The sequence below is a fragment of the Chiloscyllium punctatum genome, chromosome 12 (genome assembly GCF_047496795.1).
Source record: "Chiloscyllium punctatum isolate Juve2018m chromosome 12, sChiPun1.3, whole genome shotgun sequence".
NCBI lineage: Eukaryota > Metazoa > Chordata > Chondrichthyes > Orectolobiformes > Hemiscylliidae > Chiloscyllium > Chiloscyllium punctatum.
Window position 1 is genome coordinate 110,336,090 of NC_092750.1, and position 20,898 is coordinate 110,356,987.

General features: G+C 52.6%; 1 long non-coding RNA gene across 2 annotated transcripts in view; it reads left to right on the forward strand.

The window, feature by feature from the left end:
* Positions 1-20,898, forward strand: part of LOC140483510 (uncharacterized) — a 57,961-nt gene that overhangs the window by 22,133 nt on the left and 14,930 nt on the right. For both annotated transcript variants that reach the window (XR_011962002.1, XR_011962003.1), the window contains one exon: positions 15,064-15,281. This is a non-coding gene — a long non-coding RNA (uncharacterized lncRNA). The remainder of the gene's footprint in view (positions 1-15,063; positions 15,282-20,898) is intronic.

Genomic DNA, 20,898 nt, shown 5'->3' on the forward strand with positions numbered 1-20,898 from the left:
CAAGGCCGAGATTGATAGGTTATTGTTGTCTAGAGGAATTAAGGGCTATGGGGAGAATGCTGGTAAGTGGAGCTGAAATGCTCATCAGCCATGACTGAATGGCGGAGTGGACTCGATGGGCCGAATGGCCTTACTTCCACTCCTATGTCTTATGGTCTTATGGTCCTATGGTCTTAATCCTGAGGATCCTGAACAGGACCAGGATCATTTAATGGGGGAGGGGGGGGGGGGGGAGAATGGGCAGGAAGGACTCCATCTGTGATACAAGCCTTCTATAATTCTGGGACTGGGATCTTGCTGTGCATTAAAACAGCCACAGGCCAGTCAGTCAACCCAGAATCATTTACCTGCGTGAGAAAGGAAGGGCTGCAAATGCTGGAGAGTCAGAGTTACAAAGTGTGGAGCTGGGGAAGCACAGCGGGTCAGCCAGGAGAGTCGATGGTTCAGGCCTGACCTGCTGGGCTTTTCCAGCTCCACACTTTTCCACTCATTTCCCTCTGCCCCAGGGAGTGCGGCTCACAGCAATGTTGGGGGCAGTGAAATATTTGAGGTGGGCACATCTGGTGTGGCAATTATTTGGGAGGGAAGATATTTGGGGAAGGGGATAAATTTGGGAGGACAGTGAAAATGAGGGGCACAGCATTTTTGAGGGGGTACAAAATTGGGTGAGATCTTTCAGGTCTGAAATAGCGAAAAACAGAAAGGGAGGGTGAGAAAAAGAGACAGAGATGGAGAGAATGCGGATGGGGAAGGGGAATGGGAGAAAGATGGGCAGAGAGAGACAGGGAGAGGGAGAGAGTGAGAGAAAGAGTGTGTGTATGAGAGAGAAAGACAGAAGGACAGAGAGAGGGAGAGAAGGGGAAGTCAGACTAAGACTGAGGAGTTAAAACATGGACAGACTGAAGGGGTGACACTTGTTATTCTAGTTGGTTCCAACTCTCTCTCTCAATGGATTTTCACATTCCCTCTCTCCCATGCCCCTGGGTTTTGCTTCAGCCTCTCTCTGTCTCTGGTTCTGCTTCTGGGTCTGCGAAAATGTTTTCTCTCGCCCTCGCTGTCTCTGGATGGTCAGATGGTCTCTGTCTCTTGCCATGCTGGTCTCCTCAGAAGGCCTCCAGAGATTCAGGCAATCAATCTGCAGATATACCCTGTTTTTGTTAATTTCTGGATTGTTTTCAGGAACTTTCTGTCGTTCTGGCCAATTAGGAGAATCCGTTAATAGTTTTAAGCATTGCCAATCATTTGGATGGCTTGTTGCTGTTCATTTCTTTGTGTAGCAGGAGCCGGTGCCTTCCTGTCTGGGCCCTCATTTGTTTGGTAGATACGTCTGTCCAGAATAACTGTTGCCTTTTACATCATGCTGTGTTTGCACTGTGCCTGGTGTGCGGGTTTTGTGATTTGGGAGATTTCCTTGGCCAATAAACCTTGGCTGTCTTTCTGTGTTTTAGCCAGGAGATTGTGACATATCCCCCAACTCATCCACTTGAATGGAAAGAAAGAAGCTTATGCAATAAATTACAAACCTAATTTTAAAAGCTGGTTATGCTTGTTGTCAGAGTAGCCAGCCGTCTGTGCAAAAGCCATTGTGTACGCTTTCCAAACCGATGGTCTTATAGCTTCACTTGGAGGTCCCCACTGATGATGCTACCCAGCCAGGTAACGAAACGTCTGGATATCAAACCTATCACCGAGCAAACCTACTCCCTAAGTCTTATTGCTGATAAGTGATATCATAAAATCTTGACAGAACAGAATCAGACCGTTCGGCCCATTGAGTCCATAATGACCCTCTTAAGAGAATCCAACTCAGACCCACTCCCCCAATGATATCCCTGAAACCTTGCATTTCCGATGGCTACTCCAGCCAGCCCGAATATCCCTTGACACAATTGGAAAGTTAATATGGCCAATCTGTTGTAATGGCAACTATGAGCAGGAAATCAACACTGGCCCAGCCAGGAACACTCAAACACTGGAAATGAATGAAAATAAGTTGATCACCCGGGGCGTTCCATCTACCTTCCAGCCCCTGAGTGTGTGTCCAGGCATTATTCACCATGATCGTACCCATCTGTTACAGCCTGCAATCCTAACCACCGGTATCCTGAGATATATCAAGGTGAGCGCGGTTAGGACCACAACCGATGTGAGAGGAGCCAAATTCTTGGATAACAGGCTTTAGGAATGTCATGGTATGACCTGTTCCTTCCCATTTAGGTAAGTATGGTCCCTGGCAATGTTCCCTCTATCTCCACAGGAAGTGGGAGGTAATCATGGTAGCCCTTCCAAATACCTTTTTTATACAACTCCGATAATTTGGACTTCATCCTAACTTTGGTCACTTGGGTTAAGTGGAATCCCTCATACCAAGCCCAGGTGTCCCACCGAGAGTGTCCTTACAACTGTTATTAACCCAGCCCTTGGTGAGCTGCTGTCACTGACAGTGAGAGACCTTGGTGTGGGTGTTCTCCTGGAACAAATATTTATGCTGTTTGTCACTAACCCGGGATGGGACATTCCCTTGGCTGGCCTGTCTGAGCTCCTCTCTCAGCTGTTTCATCATCCCGTTACCATAGATTCTGCACAGGGTGTGGTTTTACTGCTCACCATAATTTCTGATTGGGACGTGGATGATCTGGTTAATCGTGTTGGCGTGACCCTCCAGTTTGGTCAAGAAGTGATGGTTCGCCTGATTCTCCACGAGTTGTCCCATGGTCTCCTCTGGGCTTTCTGTATTCAGTCTTTTTCAGGCTCATGAGAGAGTTGTTGGGTCAGGATCCTGAGTTTATTCTCCAAATTAGCCAAGTCAACGTACTGACCGGTAACACTCCCGCCCTGGGGATGGACTCGTATACTGTGGCTCAATCATTAAGGAGTTCCCTTTTCATTTGTCTGTTAATTACTTTTCTGGGTTCTGTGTTTTCCCTCAAATTTCCCTGTCCATTGTCCCATTATCCTGTGGGTCAGTTGGGACCGTGATTATTTTAATGGGGAAGGACACCAGTCTGATTACTGTATCCCTGATACATTCATTATGATTAGTGCCAGTTTGTGATAAACGTTCATGAACAAGGAATTCCCTGTGAGTTTAATCACTAGTATATTGTGAGAGCCTGGTATGTGTGGGACCAGCTGGGGGAGGAGCCTTCCCTCCTGGTCACAGCCCGTTTTTAATGTTGTTTCTGCGGAATTCTCCCTGGTGGGCTTCCTGGGATATTGCTGTCCGAAAATGACCCCTAGTCCAGGCAGGGTGCTTGGTATCCTACTACCATGCACCCATTCTCATGAAACCCTACCAATCACTTCTGATCCCTGAGCTCCTTTAACACAATGTGGAAATCCCTAAAGTCTATTTCGTATTCAGCAAGTAATTAGCAGAGAGCCCAAGCCTCATTACGGGCGCGATTGAGAGGTCGAATCCCAGTAGTCCCTCCACCTTTCTGAGAGATGGGAGACAAAGGGTCGGGCCCAGTTTCTCATCGCTAAGAGAGGTGCAGCTCATATCCCCCAAAATCCAGACAAATTGGGCACAGAGTCTCCGGGTGAAGCTGACAGTGGGAGGGGAGGAGCATTCCCCTGGTTGTTGTTCTGCAGTTATGTAGCGCCTCTGCAGGATATGCCTTATCCTGCCCTCGAGCAGTGAGGATCGCTGCCTTCATCTCATCATGGATGCCCCTCCCTAGCTGTTGTCCCTCAGGGAGGGCTGAATGGCATGCTGGACTAAGGCAGATGGCGATTCATTTGGTTTGCTCCTCAGCGTCCACTCTGTGTATGACAGACTGTCAGTCAGTATCTGTGCCAGAGACGGGATATTGTTGGTGCTGCCCACCAGCTGGGTGCCTGGAATGGCTGTTGTGTACGGAGTGAGACCATAAGCTGCTTTACACTGGGTAACCACAGGATTCATGGAGTCTGAGTTCGGCTGTGGCTCAGGGCTGGGGGCAAAAGGTGCAGTTACCTGGGAGACAGGCAGTGGGAGTCCTCATCTGTGAGCGGGTGTGGATGTGTCAGTGTGGAGCCTGTCATTATCTCCCTGGGGAGGTAGAACCCCAAAGGCACACATTATCCCATTCTGGGAGGAGTCCTGGTTCCCTAGGGATTGTATTTGCTCCTGGCACCTCCTACTAGGGCCTGATGTGTGTTGCTCCGTGTTGCAGGTGTACAGGACCCATGCAGCTGCTTGGAGCTCATACACTGTCCTTCCAGATTGTCAATGTAACCTGAGGCTGCTTCCCCATCCTCAGAGACCCTCCTTTCACTGGATTGGGCTCTTCCCAATTGGAACTGGAGTAGTCCCATGTGGGTGAGATTTTCCTGCAACCTTCTGTCCTGCTCATTGTGTCGGAGACCTAGCTCGGTCACAGCCTGTAGGTTTCCCTGGGGTGACCGGATCCCAGCTGCCTTATCCCAGCCCGGGGTCCTCCAGGCTATCGGCAGTGGAGAGAGCTTTCCAGCTTCCTTCCCCAGTTCTCTATGGGCATCTCACTGCAGCTCCTGTGCCAGGAGTCCTTCAATGCAAGGCCAGGCTGGCTTCCTGTGAAATTCTGCAGGACTGTTTCAGATTTGTACCAGCTCGTATTCCTATTGCTTTGGCTGCTTCGGTATTATGGGACACCTGGGTATTTTCATAGAGTCATAGATTTCTACAGCATGGAGACAGGCTCTTTGGCCCAAACTGGCCCATCCACACTAACCCCATTTCCCTGCACTTGGCCCATATCCTTCCACTACGTTCCTCTCCATGTATTTGTCCAAGTGCCTTTTAAATGTTCTTAAAAGTATCCTCCTCGACCACTTGCACTGGTAGTTCATTCCGTATGTGGACCACCCTCTGGGGAAAAGCATTGTCCCTCAGGTTCCCTTTTAATCGTTCCCCTTTCACCTTAAACTGATGCCCTTTCATCCTTGATTCCCTAAGCCTTGGATAAAGACTGAGTGCATGCACCCTATTCATGCCTCCCATGATCTTATACACCACTATAAGGACACCCCCTCAGTCTCTTACGCACGAAAGAAAATGTCCTTGCTTGTCCAACCTCTGTCTATAACCGTCTAGTTGAGTTCTGGCAACATCCTTGTAAGTTTCTTCTGCACTCTTTCCAGTTTAATAACATCCTTCCTATAGCAAGGTGGGTAAAACTGAACACAATATTCCAAGTGTGGCCTCACCAACATCCTGCACAACTACAACAGAACTTCCCAACTTCGATATTCCATGCCCTGACTGATGAATGGCCCAGTGTGCCAAAAGCCTTCTTCACTGCCCTGTCTCCCTGAGTTCAGAGAGCCGTGCTCCTAGAATCCAAGCTCCCTCTGTCCCACTACACTCCTTCAGGCCCTACCATTCCCCATGAAACCCCAGTCTTGACGTGACTTTCCAAAATGTAAGATCTCGCCCTTGTCTGTATTAAACTCCATTTGCCATTTCTCAGCCCAATTCCCCAGCTGATCAAGGCCCTGTTGCAATTGCTGAGAACCTTCCTCACTTATTTTAGTGTAATCTGAAAACTTTCTAATCATGCCTTAAACATCCCCATCCAAATTATTGATATAGTTGACAAACAGTAATGGGCCTAGCACTGACCAGCTCAGTGGCACAATGGCACAGTGGTTAGCACTCAGGCCTCACAACACTGTCAATCTGGGTTCAATTCCAACCTCACAGGATGGTCTGTGTGGGTTAGATCCTGTTAGGGTTAGAATTCCTACAGTATGGAAACAGGCCATTTGGCCCAACAAGTCCACACCGACCTGCTGAAGAGTAACTCACCCAGATCATTCTCCTTACCCAATCTTTACCCTGGACGAATGCACCGAGCACTATGGACAACTTAGCCTGGCCAATTCATCTGACCTGTACATTTTTGGATTGTGGGAGGAAACCGGAGCACCCAGAGGAAACCCACGTAGACACAGGGAGAATGTGCAAACTCCACACAGACAGTCACTTGAGGCTGGTGTCGAACCCGGGTCCCTGGCGCTGTGAGGCAGCAGTGCCAACCACTGAGACACCATGCCAACCCAAGTGAGTTTGTATGTTCTTCCCATGTCTGCGTGGGTTTTCTCTGGGTGCTCCGGTTTACTCCCACAATCCAAAGATGTGCAGGTCAGGTAAACTGGCAATGCTCAGTTGCCTATAGTGTTCATGGATGTGTAAGTAAGTTGCATTAGTCAGGGGTTAATGTAGAGTAACAGGGTATGGGAATAGGTTTGGGTGGAATAATCTTCAGAGGGCCAGTGGTCTTGTTGGGCCGAAGGGCCTGTTTCCACAGAGGAGGGAATCTATGATTCTATGACCGCTGAGGCACACCACTAGTCACAGGCCTCCAGTCTGACTGTTACCCTCTGCTTCCTACCATCAAGCCAATTGAGTACTCAGTTTGCCAACGCCCCCTGGATTCCATGCGATCTAACCTTCCAGAGCAAGGTACCATGTGGAATCTTATCAAAGGCCATCCTGAAGTCTGTAGAGTCTACATGTACTGGCCTGCCCTCGCCAAACTTCCTGATCACTTCATCAAAGAACGCTGACAAATTTGTGAGGCCTAGTCTCCCACACACAAGGCTATGCTGACTACTCCCAATTAAATGTTGTATTTCCAAATGCAGAGCATCTTCTCAAGTAATTTACTTACCATGGATGTTGGGTTTACTGTTCTATAGTTCCCAGGTTTTCCTTTGCAGCCCTTCTCGAATAAAGGCACAACAGTTGCTGCCCTCCAAAATGTGGGACCTCACCCTTAGGGAATGTCGATGCAAAAAGATCAGCCAGGGACCCCCACAATTTTTTCTCTCGCCTCTTGCTGTGTTGTTGGATATATTTGGTCAGGAGATTTGTCCACGTTCATACATTCTAATACATATAAATACACAAAGGACAGGATTAATTATTAATACCTGCATCCCTCTGACCTGACCTGCGAGAGATGGGACAGGAGGGGCAGATTACTTTGTCGGGTGGGGGTAAGTCAGGGAGGGGGAGATTGCCGTGTTGAGTAGGGATCAGTCAGGAAGGGAGAGATTGCAGTGTTGGGTAGGGATCAGTCAGGGAGGGGGAGATTGCAGTGTTGGGTAGGGATCAGTCAGGGAGGGGGAGATTACAGTGTTGGGGAGGGAACAGTCAGGGAGGGGCATATTGCAGTGTTGAGTAGGGATCAGTCAGAGAGCGGGAGATTGCAGTGTTGGGTAGGGATCAGTCAGAGAGCGGTTGAGTGCAGTGTTGGGTAGGGATCAATCAGGGAGGGGGAGATTACAGTTTTGGGTAGGGATCAGTCAGGGAGGGGGCGATTGGAGTGTTGGGTAGGGATTAGTCAGGGAGGGGGAGATTGCAGTGTTGGGTGGGGATCAGTCAGGGAGGGGGAGATTGCAGTGTTGGGTAGGGATCAGTCAGGGAGGGGGAGATTGCAGTGTTGGGTGGGGATCAGTCAGGGAGGGGGAGATTGCAGTGTTGGGTAGGGATCAGTCAGGGAGGGGGAGATTGCAGTGTTGGGTAGGAATCAGTCAGGGAGGGGGAGATTACAGTGTTGGGTAGGGATCAGTCAGGGAGGGGGAGATTACAGTGTTGGGTAGGGATCAGTCAGCGAGGGGCATATTGCAGTGTTGGGTTGGGGTCAGTCAGGGAGGGGGAGATTACAGTGTTGGGGAGGGAACAGTCAGGGAGGGGGAGATTGCAGTGTTGAGTAGGGATCAGTCAGGGAGGGGGAGATTGCAGTGTTGGGGAGGGAACAGTCAGGGAGGGGGAGATTGCAGTGTTGAGTAGGGATCAGTCAGGGAGGGGGAGATTGCAGTGTTGGGTGGGGATCAGTCAGGGAGGGGGAGATTGCAGTGTTGGGTAGGGATCAGTCAGGGAGGGGGAGATTGCAGTGTTGGGTAGGGATCAGTCAGCGAGGGGCATATTGCAGTGTTGGGTTGGGGTCAGTCAGGGAGGGGGAGATTACAGTGTTGGGGAGGGAACAGTCAGGGAGGGGGAGATTGCAGTGTTGAGTAGGGATCAGTCAGGGAGCGGGAGATTGCAGTGTTGGGTAGGGATCAGTCAGGGAGGGGTTGAGTGCAGTGTTGTGTAGGGATCAGTCAGGGAGGGGTAGGTTGTAGTGTTGGGTAGGGATCAATCAGGGAGGGGGAGATTACAGAGTTGGGTAGGGATCAGTCAGGGAGGGGGCGATTGGAGTGTTGGGTAGGGAATAGTCAGGGAGCGGGAGGTTGCAGTGTTGTGTACGGATCACTCAGGGAGGGGGAGATTACAGTGTTGTGTACGGTTAGAGGGAAATCAGCAGGGCAAAAAGGGGACATGAGATTGCTTTAACAATTAGGGTTAAGGAGAATCCAAAGATCTTTTACAAATGCATAAAGGCCAAAGGGTCACTGGGGAGACAATAGGGCCCTCAAAGATCAAGACAGCCTGCACGTGGAGCTGCAGGAGATTGAGAAAATACCTAACAAGTATTTCCTGTCGAGAAGGAAATGGAAGATATAGAATAGAATGATGGTTTGAGAAATAGCATTGGAGAGTAGATGATGTCATCTTGCAAAATGTTCATATTACAGAGGAAGAGGTGTTGGATCTCTTGAAATGGTTAAAGATGGATAAATCACCAGGACCTTGTCAGGTATAATCTCGATCTCTGTGGGAAGCTAGAGAAGTGATTGCTGGGCCCAGTGCTGAAATATTTGTATCATCGATAGACACAGGTGAGGTGCCAGGAGACTGCAGGTTAAGCTAACTTGGTGCCACTGTTTAAGAAGGGTGGTAAGGACAAGCCAGGGAACTACAGACTGGTTCGCCTGACGTCAGTCGTGGGCACGTGGAAAGACGGATACATGAGGGACAGGAATTACATGTGTTTAGAAAGGCAGTGTCTAATTGGGGATAGTCAGCATTGCATTGTGCGTGGGAAATCATGTCTCAAGATATTGAGTTTTTTGAAGAACTAACAAAAGGATTGATGAGGGCAGCGCGGTGGATGTGAGTGATATGGACTTCAGTAAGGTGTTCGAAATGTTTCCACATGGTAGATTGGAGAGCAAGGATAGATCTCATGGAATACAGGGAAAACCAGCCATTTGGATTCAGAACTGGCACGAAGGTAGAAGACAGAGGGTGGTTGTGGAGGGTGTTTTTTTCAGCCTGGAGACCTGTGACCAGTGGAGTGCCACAAGGATCGGTGCTGTGTCCACTACTTTCCATTAATGATATAAATGATTTGAATGTGAACACAGCAGGTATAGTTAGTAAGTTTGCAGATGACACCAAAATTGGAGGTGTAGTGGGCAGCGAAGAATGTTACTTCACATTACAACGGGATGGTGAACTGATGGGCCAATGGGCTGAGGGGTGGGAGATGGAGCTTCATTTAGATAAATGGGAGGTGCTGCATTTTGGAAAAGCAACTCTTGCAGGACTGATACACTTAGTGTAAATGTCCCAGGGAGTGTTTCTGAACAAAGAGACCTTGGAGTGCAGGTTCATTGTTCCTTGAAAGGAGAATTGTAGGTCGATAGGATAGTGAAGAAGGTGTTTGGTATGGTTGTGTTTACTGATCAGTGCATTGAGTAGAGGAGTTGGGAGGTCATGTTGTAGCTATACAGGACATTGGATAAGTCACTTTTGGAATATTGTGTGCAATTCTTGTCTCCTCCATATCGGAAGGATGTTGTATAAATTGAAAGGGTTCAGAAAGATTTACAAAGATGCTGATAGGATTGGAGGATGTGAGCTACAGGGAGAGGTGAAATGGGCTGGGCCTGTTTTCGCGAGAATGTCTGAGGCTGAGGGGCACCCATATGGAGGTTTATAAAACCATGAGACGAATCGATAGGTATAACAGACATGTTCTTTTCCCTGGGGTGGGGTAGTCCAGAACTGGAGGGCCCAGGTTGAGGGTGAGACGGGAAAGATATAAAAGGAACGTAAGGGACAACGTTTTGATGTGGAGGGTGTTGTGTGTATGGAATGGTGGAGTGGTGGAGGCTGGTACAATTACTGCATTTAAAAGGCATTTGGATGGGTATATGAACAGGAAGGGTTGAGAGAGATTTGGGCCAAGTGCTGGCAAATGTGATGAGATTATGTTAGGATATGTGGGTGGTGTAGATGAGTTGGACCAAAGGCCCTGTTTCTGTGCTGTCCATCTCTCTGACTGTAAATGTTTTGTACTGTCCATTACCAGCCATACACTTCACTGTTTCCCCTGTTTACCTTGGTCAGTTCTCCTCTCAAACACATGTCAATGACTTTGGTTGTGATTGTTGGCTGTGCTTTATGGTCACTTTAAAAATCCATCATCTCGCTGAATTCCACTACACTACAATTTCCCAGAGGATATCTCAGTGGGACATTACTCCTTCCCTCAGCGTCATCACCCAACGGTCGATCTGAGATGTTTTTTTTATTTCAAAAATATACTTTATTCATAAAAAGATTTGATGGTCTGTACATTTGATCATGCCATACATATGTCCACATTTCCGAACACAGATTCGTATTTATCAATGTCATGAACAATCCTGTGCATTTTTCAATCTTGTACATATATTTGGCTGAGCCATCAGCAGAGCCCAAAAAAAAAACAAAACGTCCGCATGGGCCCCCTGTTCTTCTTTAGGCAGGCCGATCTTACATGGTGGTCTTTCCCCACCGCGCCTTGGCGGCAGCTGCCCCAAGCTTCAGCGCGTCCCTCAACACGTAGTCTTGGACCTTGGAATGTGCCAGTCTGCAACACTCGGTCGGGGTCAACTCCTTCAGCTGGAAGATCAACAGGTTTCGGACCGCCCAGAGAGCGTCCTTCACCGAGTTGATGATCTTCCAGGCGCAGTTAATGTTCGTCTTGGTGTGAGTCCCGGGGAACAGGCCGTAGAGCACGGAGTCCCGCGTCACGGCGCTGCTCGGGACAAACCTCGAAAAGCACCACTGCATTCCTCTCCAGACTTCCTCTGCATAGGCACATTCCAGAAGGAGGTGTGTGACAGTCTCGTCCCCCCCGCAGCCACTTCGAGGGCAGCGTGCGGTGCGGCAGAGAGTCCGGGCGTGCATAAAGGATCTCACAGGCAGAGCCCTTCTCACCACCAGCCAAGCCACGTCTTGGTGCTTGTTGGAAAGTTCTGGCGATGAGGCATTCTGCCAAATGGCTTTGACAGTCTGCTCAGGGAACCGCTCGACAGGATCCGCCCTCTCCTTTTCCCGAAGGGTCTCAAGGACGCTATGTGCTGACCACTTCCTGATGGACTTGTGGTCAAAGGTGTTTTTCCTCATAAATTTCTCCACGAAGGACAGGTGATACGGAACGGTTCAACTACTCGGAGCGTACCGCGGCAGCGAGGCCAGGCCCATCCTTCGCAACACCGGGGACAGGTAGAACCTCAGTACGTAGTGACACTTGGTGTTTGCGTACCGGGGATCCACGCACAGCTTGATGCAGCCACACACAAAGGTGGCCATCAGGGTGAGGGTGGCATTGGGTGTGTTTTTTCCCCCATTGCACCGGTCTTTGTACATAGAGTCTCTTCGGACCCGGTCCATCTTTGATCTCCAAATGAATTGGAAGATGGCCCGGGTGACTGCGGCGGCACAGGTCCTGGGGATAGGCCAGACCTGTGCCACATATAGCAATACTGAGAGTACCTCACACCTGATGACCAGGTTTTTTCCCACGATGGAGAGCGACCGTTGCCCCCATCTGCCTAGTTTCTGTCTCATCTTCCTGATCCGCTCCTCCCAGGTCTTGGTGCACGCCCCAGCCCCCCCGAACCAAATACCCAGCACCTTCAGGTGGTCAGTCCTGACGGTGAAGGGGATAGAGGATTGGTCGGCCCAGTTCCCGAAGTGCATGGCCTCGCTCTTGCCTCGGTTTACCTTGGCCCCCGAGGCCCGTTCGAACTGGTCACAGATGCACACGAGTCTGTGCACGGACAGCGGATCCGAGCAGAAAACAGCGACGTCATCCATGTACAGGGAGGCCTTAACCTGCAGGCCCCCGCTGCCAGGAATAGTCACCCCACTCAGGCTCACATCCTTCCTGATGGACTCGGCAAATGGCTCTATGCAACACACAAACAAGGCGGGTGAGAGGGGGCATCCCTGCCTGACTCCAGATCTTACAGGGAAGCTATCTGATTCCCACCCATTGATTGAGACTGCACTGACAATGTTGGTGTAGAGCAGTCTGATCCAATTTCCGATTCCCTCCCCAAAGCCCATTTTGGAGAGGACATCCCTCATATATGTATGCGATATCCTGTCAAAGGCTTTCTCCTGGTCCAGGCTGATGAGGCAGGTGTCCACCCCCCTGTCCTGCACGTAGGCGATCGTATCCCTGAGGAGTGCGAGACTCTCAGAGATCTTCCTGCCCGGTACAGTACAGGTTTGGTCCGGGTGGATCACCGATCCCAGAGCAGACCTGACCCGGTTGGCGATGACCTTTGACAAGATTTTGTAGTCTGCATTTAACAGTGAGATCGGTCTCCAATTTCTAATTTCCTCCCTCTCCCCCTTCCGCTTGTAGACGAGGGTGATGATGTCTTTCCTCATGGATTCACTCATGGTACCTGCCCGGATCATACTGACATACACCTCCAGCAGGTCCTGGCTGATCAAGTCCCAAAGAGCGGAATAAACCTCGACCGGTAAGCCGTCGCTTCCGGGAGTTTTATTCTTTTCGAAGGACTCGAGGGCCTTGGTCAGTTCATCCAGAGATAGCGGCTGGTCCAGCCTCTCTCGTGTTCCGTCGTCTAGGACCTCCGTGATAGAGGACAGGAACGACTGGGAGGCCGCGCTGTCGGTTGGCTTCGAGTCATACAGGCTGGCGTAGAAGGATTTGCTGATCCTCATGACGTCAGCCTGAGATGACGTTACCGAGCCATCTTCTTTCTTCAGGCTGCTGAGCACGGAGCTCTCTTTGTGCACCTTCTGGAAGAAGAAACGTGAGCACGTCTCGTCCTGCTCCACTGAGCGGACCCTGGACCGGAAGATTATCCTGGAGGCCTCCGAGGCAAAGAGCGAGGCTTGCTGGCCCTTCACCTCCTTGAGGTCCTCCGTGACATCAACCCCCATCGTCTGCAGCAGGAGCAGGTTCTGCATACTTTCCTGGAGCTGGGACAGTTTTCCCCGCCTCTCTCTCGCCTCCTGGACATCTTTGAGGATAAAGAACCTCTTGATGTTCCCTTTTACCGTTTCCCACCAGTCCGCTGGAGATTCAAAGAGGGGCTTCACGGTTCTCCAACCTGCGTAATCCCTCTTGAGCTCTTCGATGTTTCCCGGGGTCAACAACTTAGTGTTCAGTTTCCACGTTCCCTTGCCCGCCCGCTGTTCGTCCTGTAGGTGACAGTCGGCCAGCAGGAGGCAGTGGTCAGAGAAGAACACCGGCTTGACGTCGGTGGATCTGACCGAGAACGGTCGATCTGAGATAGTCACCTCCCTGGCCGTTTGCACGACGTGTTATTCAAAGAAACACTGATAGAAACATCCAAAGAGGAGTTCGGAGAACATCCCTTTTGCCGATGTGACTGTCCCAGATTATATAAAGACTGAAGTCTCCCAAAATGGTCACAGTGCCTTTGTATTACACAGGAATACATTGGAATGTGGAACAGGGCTGAGCAATGAAATGCTGTTGGGCAGCCTCTAAACTGTTCTCCTGCTTGTGTTTTTGCCACGTGTTACCCAGAATCTGCATTCAGTCTGATTCAGCTGCATCATCTGAGGCCAAAGGCTTTCTCTGTAATGCCTTTGTTACCCATTACTGTCAGGGTTACCCATCCTGCACTCCCTGTCACCCCTCAAGGAGGTGGACAATAGAATATTCATGTTCCACCTTTTGTTCACCCTGTCACCACTAAACCTCATTTATCTCTGTGCCACAGTCCATCCACCTTATTGCAGAGACGTTGTCCATTCCAAAAAAGAACATTACGATTGACTCTTTCCACAATTTCTTGTCACAGTCCAATTCACTGATGTACAGTTTCAGTTAAACTCTGTCTCTTTCTGTTCGTCTTCATCTACATTGCCATTTCTGTTTGGATTTGGAAAGCTCCTTTCACCTGAACCCTGGCCCTGCATCCTCTCTGTCAGTTTAAAGTCCTGTCCATAAGCTTACCGACATGATTGACCAGGACACTGATCCCAGCAGTGTTTTTTTTAGATTAGATTAGATTACTTACAGTGTGGAAACAGGCCCTTCGGCCCAACAAGTCCACACCGCCCCGCCGAAGCGTAACCCACCCATACCCCTACCCCTACATCTACATCTACATTTACATTTACATTTACCCCTTACCTAACACTATGGGCAACTTAGCATGGCCAATTCACCTGGCCTGCGGGAGGAAACCGGAGCACCCGGAGGAAACCCACGCAGACACGGGGAGAACGTGCAGCAGTCGCCTGAGGCGGGAATTGAACCCAGGCCTCAGGCGCTGTGAGGCAGCAGCGCTAACCACTGTGCCACCGTGCCGTGTTGTGTTTAATTCACTCATGGGATGTTGCTGTCTCTGGCTGGCCAGCATCGCATGTCGACCCCGAGCTGCTCTTGAGCTGAGTGCCTTGCTGGATCATTTCAGGGGGCAGTTGAGAGTCAACCCCATTGCTCTGGGTCGGGATTCATATGTCGGCCAGACCCGCTGTCTATAATAGATTTCCTTCCTAAAAGGATATTAAGCAGTCAGATGGGTTATACTGGACACTGGCATTAACATCTGGATGAACAGTCGGGTGAGAATAGCACGAGGCCATCACCTGTCCCACTCGTAGCTCACCTGTCACTGAGTACTGATCCCCGTGCACCATGAATCCCAACCCTTTCATCATGACCATTGTGTGATCCTGATACCTTCCTGCACTCTGGTGATATCACTCAGTATCTCTCCATGTGGTATCCCTCACTGTGTGGGTCGAATTGCTGCATCTGTCAGTGTCTCTCACACTTGCAGCTACTCCAGATCCTGAGCCAGTGGAATTCCCCATTCCAGAGAGACACAGCAGCACAGGCCAGGGATGGAGACTGGGATTTTCCAGATCCCGCACTGCATCAGTCTAATTTCCCATTCTGTCTGTTTCCCTGTCTCCTGTAGGTCATCAGGCTGTTCCTGTCTCAGCCGAATTCCTAACTCCTGTCTCGTCCATAACCACATCAAAGACGGTTGGTCAGCCAGACAGAGATGGAGAGGGAGGTCTGGAGCCTTCAGTGAATCCTGCAGTCAGTAAGATCACTCACAGGTAAACAGCTCAGGGAGGAGTTCGTGACCTTCTGTATTCAGACCCGGAAGACAGGACATGGACACATAGCTGGGTAAGGAACAGCTATATTCTAGGCTTCATTCACATCATCTTGTGAGGGACCTGCTTTCACCTCTGCTGGACTGGTCCTCACTGAGACATCTCTCTCTGACTCTCTGTCGCTTTTTCTCGATCCCCTCTCTCATTCCCTCACTCTCTATCTCTCACCCTCTCACTCTCATTCTCTCTCTCAGCCCCTCTCTCAACTTCTCTTTCTATCTCTCTTCCCCTCACTCACTCTCTCTCACCCACTCACTCATTCTCCACCTCATCCCTCTCTCTCACCTGACTCTCTCTCTCCCCCCCTCGCGTGCCTCTCACTCACGTCCCTCTCTCTCTAGCTCACCTTGTATCTCTCCCTATCTCGCTCTCCCCCTCTTTCTATCTTTCTCTCTCTCTCTTGTCCCCTTATCGCCTTCTCTCTCTCGATCTCAGACTCTCTCTCATTTCCGTCCCCTCACTCACTCACTCACACTTGCACCTCTCTCTGTCTCTCGCTCACCCACTCTCTTGCCCATCTCTCTTGCTCGCACCTCGCTCTCCCCATCTCTCACCCTTCACTCTCTCTCTCCACTCTCTCTCATTTCCTCCCCATCTCTACCCCCTCTTTGCCCCCTTTCTCCCCCCCACTCTCTCTCCCCAATCACTCTCCCCCACGCTCTCACCCCTCTCTCTCCCCCTCCCCTCACTCTCCCCTATTGATCCACTCTCTCGAACCCCCTCTCTCAGCCCCCTTCTCTCGACCCCCTCACTGTCCCCCCTCTCTCGACACACCTCTCACAACCGCTCCCTTCGAAAGCCCTCAGTCGACTACCCCCTCTCGACCCCCTCTCTCGACACCTGCATTCGACCCCTTTCTGTCCCGTTCTCTCTCTCTAATCCATCTCTCTCTAACCCCTCACTCTCCCCTATTTTTCCCCTTCTCTTTCCCCTCCTTTTCCCCCTTCTCTTTCCCCTTCTCTCTCCCCTATCTCTCCCCTATCTCTCCCGGTACCTCTCCCCTATCTCTCCCGGTACCTCTCCCCGATCTCTCCCCAATCTCTCCCCCAATCTCTCCCCCTTATCTCGCCCCTTATATTTCCCTCTCTCTCTGCCCCTCTCTCTTCCCTCGCTCTTTCTTCCCCCTCTCTTTCTTTCCCCCACCTCTCTCTCCCCCACCTCTCTCTCACTTACCTCTCTATCTCCCTCACCTCTCTCTCTCACCACCTCTCTCTCCCCTCTCTCTCCCCTCTCTCTCCCACTCCCTCTTTCCCATCACTCTCTCTCCCTCACTCTCTCCCACTCCCCCTGTCCCCCTCTCTTGCCCCCCCTCTCTCGCCCCCTTCTCTCTCCACCCTCTCTCTTTATCCTTCTCAATACTCCCCTCTCTCTACCCCTGTCTCTCTACCCCCCGTCTCTCTCTCCTCTCTCTCTCCACTCTCTCCCCTCTCCATCTTCCCTCTCACCTCTCTCCGTCTCTTCTATCTCCATCTCCCCCCTCTCTTCCCCACTCTCTCCCCCGCTCTCTGTCTTCCCCCTCTGTCTTCCTCCCCTTTCTGCCACCCCTCTCTCCCCACGCTTTGTCTCTCGCTCCCCCCTCGCTCTCTCCCTCTCTCTTTTCCCATCTCTTGCCTCCTCTCTTGCCTCACTCGCACCTTTCTCTTTCTCCCTCTCTCTCTCCCCCTCTCTCTCCCCCACTCTCTCCCCACTCCTTGTCTCTCCCCCTCCCTCTCTCCCACTCCCTCTCTCCCCTTCCTGTCCCCCCTCGCTCGCCCCCTCTTTTGACCCCCTCACTCTGTAACCTCACTCCCCCTCCCCCTCCCCCACTCACTCCTTCCCTCTCTCTCTCCCCCACTCTTTACCCCCCTCTCCCCCTCTCCCCACACTCCCCCCACTCAATCCCCCCACTCACTCCCCCACTCTATCTCCCCCCTCTCTCCCCCCTCACCTCTCTTTCTCCCCCTCTCCATCCCCTCTCTCTGTCACACCCTCTCTGTCTCCCCTCTCGCTCGTCACCCTCTCTTGCCCCTCGCTTTCTCGCTCGCTCTCCCCCTCTCCCTTCCCCTCTCTTTCTCCCTCTCTCTCTGCCCGTTTCACTCACCTCTCTCTCTCCCTCTACCTTGCCTCCTCTCTCTCTCCTCTCCCTCTCCCCGCTCTCTCTCCCCCCCTCTGTCTCCCCATCTCTCTCTCCCCCTCTCCCCCTCTCTCTCCATCCCTCTCTCCCCCTCCTCTCTCCCCTCTCTCCCCCTCTCTCTCCCCCTCCTCTCTCCGCCCTCTCCCTTGACCCCTCTCCGTTGGCCCTACTCCCCTCTTTCGCCCTCCTTCTCTCTGCCCTTCCCTCTCTTCCCCTCTGTCTCTTTCCTCCTCTCTCTTCCCCTGTCTCTTTTCCCCCACCTCTCTCACCCTCACCTCTCTCTCTCGCCTACATCTCTCTCTCCCCACCATTGTCTCTCCCCCCACTTCTCTCTCTCTCTCCTACCTCTCTCTCTTCCCGCTCTCGCCCACCTCCCTCGTCCCCTCTCTCTCCCCTCTCTCTCTCCCCTCTCTCTCACCTTTCTCTCACCTCACTCCCCCCTCCTCCTCTCTCTCTCCCCCTTTCTCTCTCCGTCTGTCTCTCTCTCTACCCACTCACTGTCCCTTACTCGCTCTCCCCCATTCTCTCTGCCCTCCTGTCTCCCCCTCCCTCTCTCCCCTTCTCTCTCTCCCACTCCCTCTGTCCCCCTCTCTCGCCCTCTCTCTCACCCCACTTCTCTCCGCCTCTCTTTTTATCCTTTTCACTACTCAACTTCTCTACCCTCTCTCTCAACCCTTTCTCTCTCTCTGTCTATATCCCCTCTATCTCTCCCCTCTCCATCTTCTCTCTCCCATTCTTTGTCCCCCCTCTCTCCATCTCCCCCTCTCTCTCTCCACTCTCTCCCAAGCTCTCTGACTTTCCCCTCTCTACAAGCTCTCTCATCCCTCTCTCGCCACCTCTTCCCCCTTTCTCCCCTCTCGCCCCTCTCTCCCCCTCACTCTTTCCCCTCCCTCTCCACCTCTCTCTTTCCCCCTCTCTCGCCCCAATCTCTCGCCCCACTCTCTCTACCTCTCGCTCTGCACCCTCTCTCTCTCCCCCTCTTTGTCTCCCCCCTCTCAGTCCCCTCTCTCTCCCCTCTGTCTCCTGTCTCTCTCTCTCCCCCTCTCTCTCTCACCCCCTCTCCCTCCCCACTCCCTTTCTCTCCCTCTCTTTCTCCTCTCTCTCTCTCCCCCTCACTTCCCCTTGTTATCTCCCCTCCCTTCTCTCCCCTCCCTCTCTCCCTCTCTCACACCCATCTCTCGAGCCCCTCTCTTACTGCCCTTCCCTCTCTCCCCTCACTCGGTCAGCTCACTCTCCCTCCCACTCTCATTCCCTCTCACTCCCTCGCTCTCCCCGCGCTTCACCCTCTCTCTACCCCCTCTCTCTATACCCCCTCACTCTGTCTCCCCCTTTCACTTCACTAACTCTATCCCCACTCTGCCACCGAACCTTCTCCCCTCTCTCTGCCTCTCTCATCCCCTCCTTTTCTCACCCTCTCACTCTGCCCCACTCTATCCCCCACTTTCTCCCTCATTCTCTACCCTTTCTCCCACACTCTCTCCCCACACTCTCTCCCTCCACTCACTCCCCCATTCTCTCCTCCAGTCTCTTCCCCACTGTCTCCCCCATCTCGTCCCTTCTCTCTCCCCCACTCTGTCGCGCCATCCTCTCTCACCCACAAATCTAGCCCCCACGCTCTCACCCCCACTCTCTCGTCCGGTCTCATTCTCCCCCTCTCTCTCACCCCCTCCCCCCTCTTTCCCCCCCACCACACACTCTCTCTCTATCTCTCCCCCTCTCTCTCTCCCCGCTCACTCTCCCGCTCTATCTTCCCCCTTTCTCTCCACATACTCTCTCTTTCTGCCCCCTCTCCCCTCTCTCTCCCCACTCTCTCTCCCCCTCGTTATCAACCTCTCTCTCCCCCTCTCTCTCCCCCCTCTCGCCCGCTTTCTCATCCCCATCTCGCCCCCTCACTCGCCACCCTCTCTACCCTTCTCTCTCTCCCCGCTCTCTCTACCCCTCTCTCTCGCATTGTCTCTCTCACCCCTCGCCCCTCTCTCTCTCCCCCTCTCTCACCACCTCTCGCCCGCCTCTCATTTGGCACTCTCACTCTCCCCATCTCTCTCCCCATCTCTCTCCCCTCTCTCTCCCCGCACTCACTCGCACTTTCTGCCCCCTCTCTAACCCGGTCCCTCGCTCCCTTTATCTCCCTCCCCATCTCTCTCCCTCCGTCTCTCCCCCCTCCCCTTCGCTCTCCCCCTCTCTCCCCCTCTCTCCCCCCCGACTCGCCCCTCTCTGTCCCCCACTCTCACCCCTCTAACCCCTCTCTCCTCTCCCTATCTCTCCCCCTCCCTCTCCCCTCTCTCTACCCCACTCTCTCATCCCCTGTCTCTATGAGATCTCTCTCTACCCCGGTCACCCTCTCTCTCTACCCCTCAATCTCTCTCTCCCCCCTCGCTCTTCACTAACTCTGTCACCTAAATCTCTCGCCTCTCTCTCTCTCTCCGTCTATCACTCCCTACCTCTCTCACCCTTTCACTCTCCCCTCTCTCTCCCCTCTCTCTCCCACACTCTCACCCCTTTCTTTCCCCCTCTCTCCACCTCCCTCGCCCCCTTTGTCTCCTTCCAACTCTCTCTCCCCGTCTCTCCCCCCTCTCCCCGTCGCTCTCCCCGTCGCTCTACCCGTCTCTCTCCCCCCTCTCTCTAACACCCCGCTCTCTTACCACTGCTCCCTCAGTCCGTCTCTCTCACCTCCCTCTCTCCCCTCTCTCACCCTTTCTTTCTCTCTCTCGCCCTGTCTCTCCCACACTATCGCTCCCCCTCTCTCTCGCTCTCACTCTCCCACACTCTCTTCCTCCTTTCTCTCCACGCAGTCTCTCTCTCTCTCTCTGCCCCCTATCTCTCCTGTCTCTCTCCCCTCTCTCCCTGCTCTCTCTTCCCCACTTTTTCTCCACACTCTCTCTCACTGCCCCTTCTCACCCTCTGTCTCGCCCCCTCTTTCGCCCCCTCTCTCTCCCCTCTCTCTACCCCTCTCTCTTGCATCCTCTCACTCCCCCTCTCTCTCCCCTCTCTCTCCCCTCTCTCTCACCCCCTCTCATCCCCCTCGCCCGCCTCTCTCACTCCCTCTCGTGCTCCCTCTCTCCCCTTTCTCTCCCTCTCACTCTCGCCATCTCTTTCCGCATCACTCTCCCCATCTCTCTCCCCCCTCTCTCCCCACGCTCTCTTGCCACTCTCTCACCCCCTTTCTGTCCCACCTCAACCTCCCTCGCCCCCTTCGTCTCCCTCTCCAGTCTCTCCCCCTCTCTCTCCCCTCTCTTTCCCTCTCTCTCTCCACCTCTCTCTCCCCCTCTCCCCCTCTCTGCCCCCTCTCTCTCCCCCTCTCTCTCCCCCACTCTCTGCCCGCCTCTCTCTCATTCCCCGCTCTCTCACCTCCGCTCTCTCACCCCCGCTCTCACGCCCCCTCTCCCCTGTCTCACCCTTACCCTCTCTCCCCCCCTTTATCCCTGCCCTCTCTCTCCCTCTCACTCTCCCGCTCACTCTTCCCCCTTTCTCTCCACACTCTCTCTCTCTCAGCCACCTCTCTCTCCACCTCTCTCTC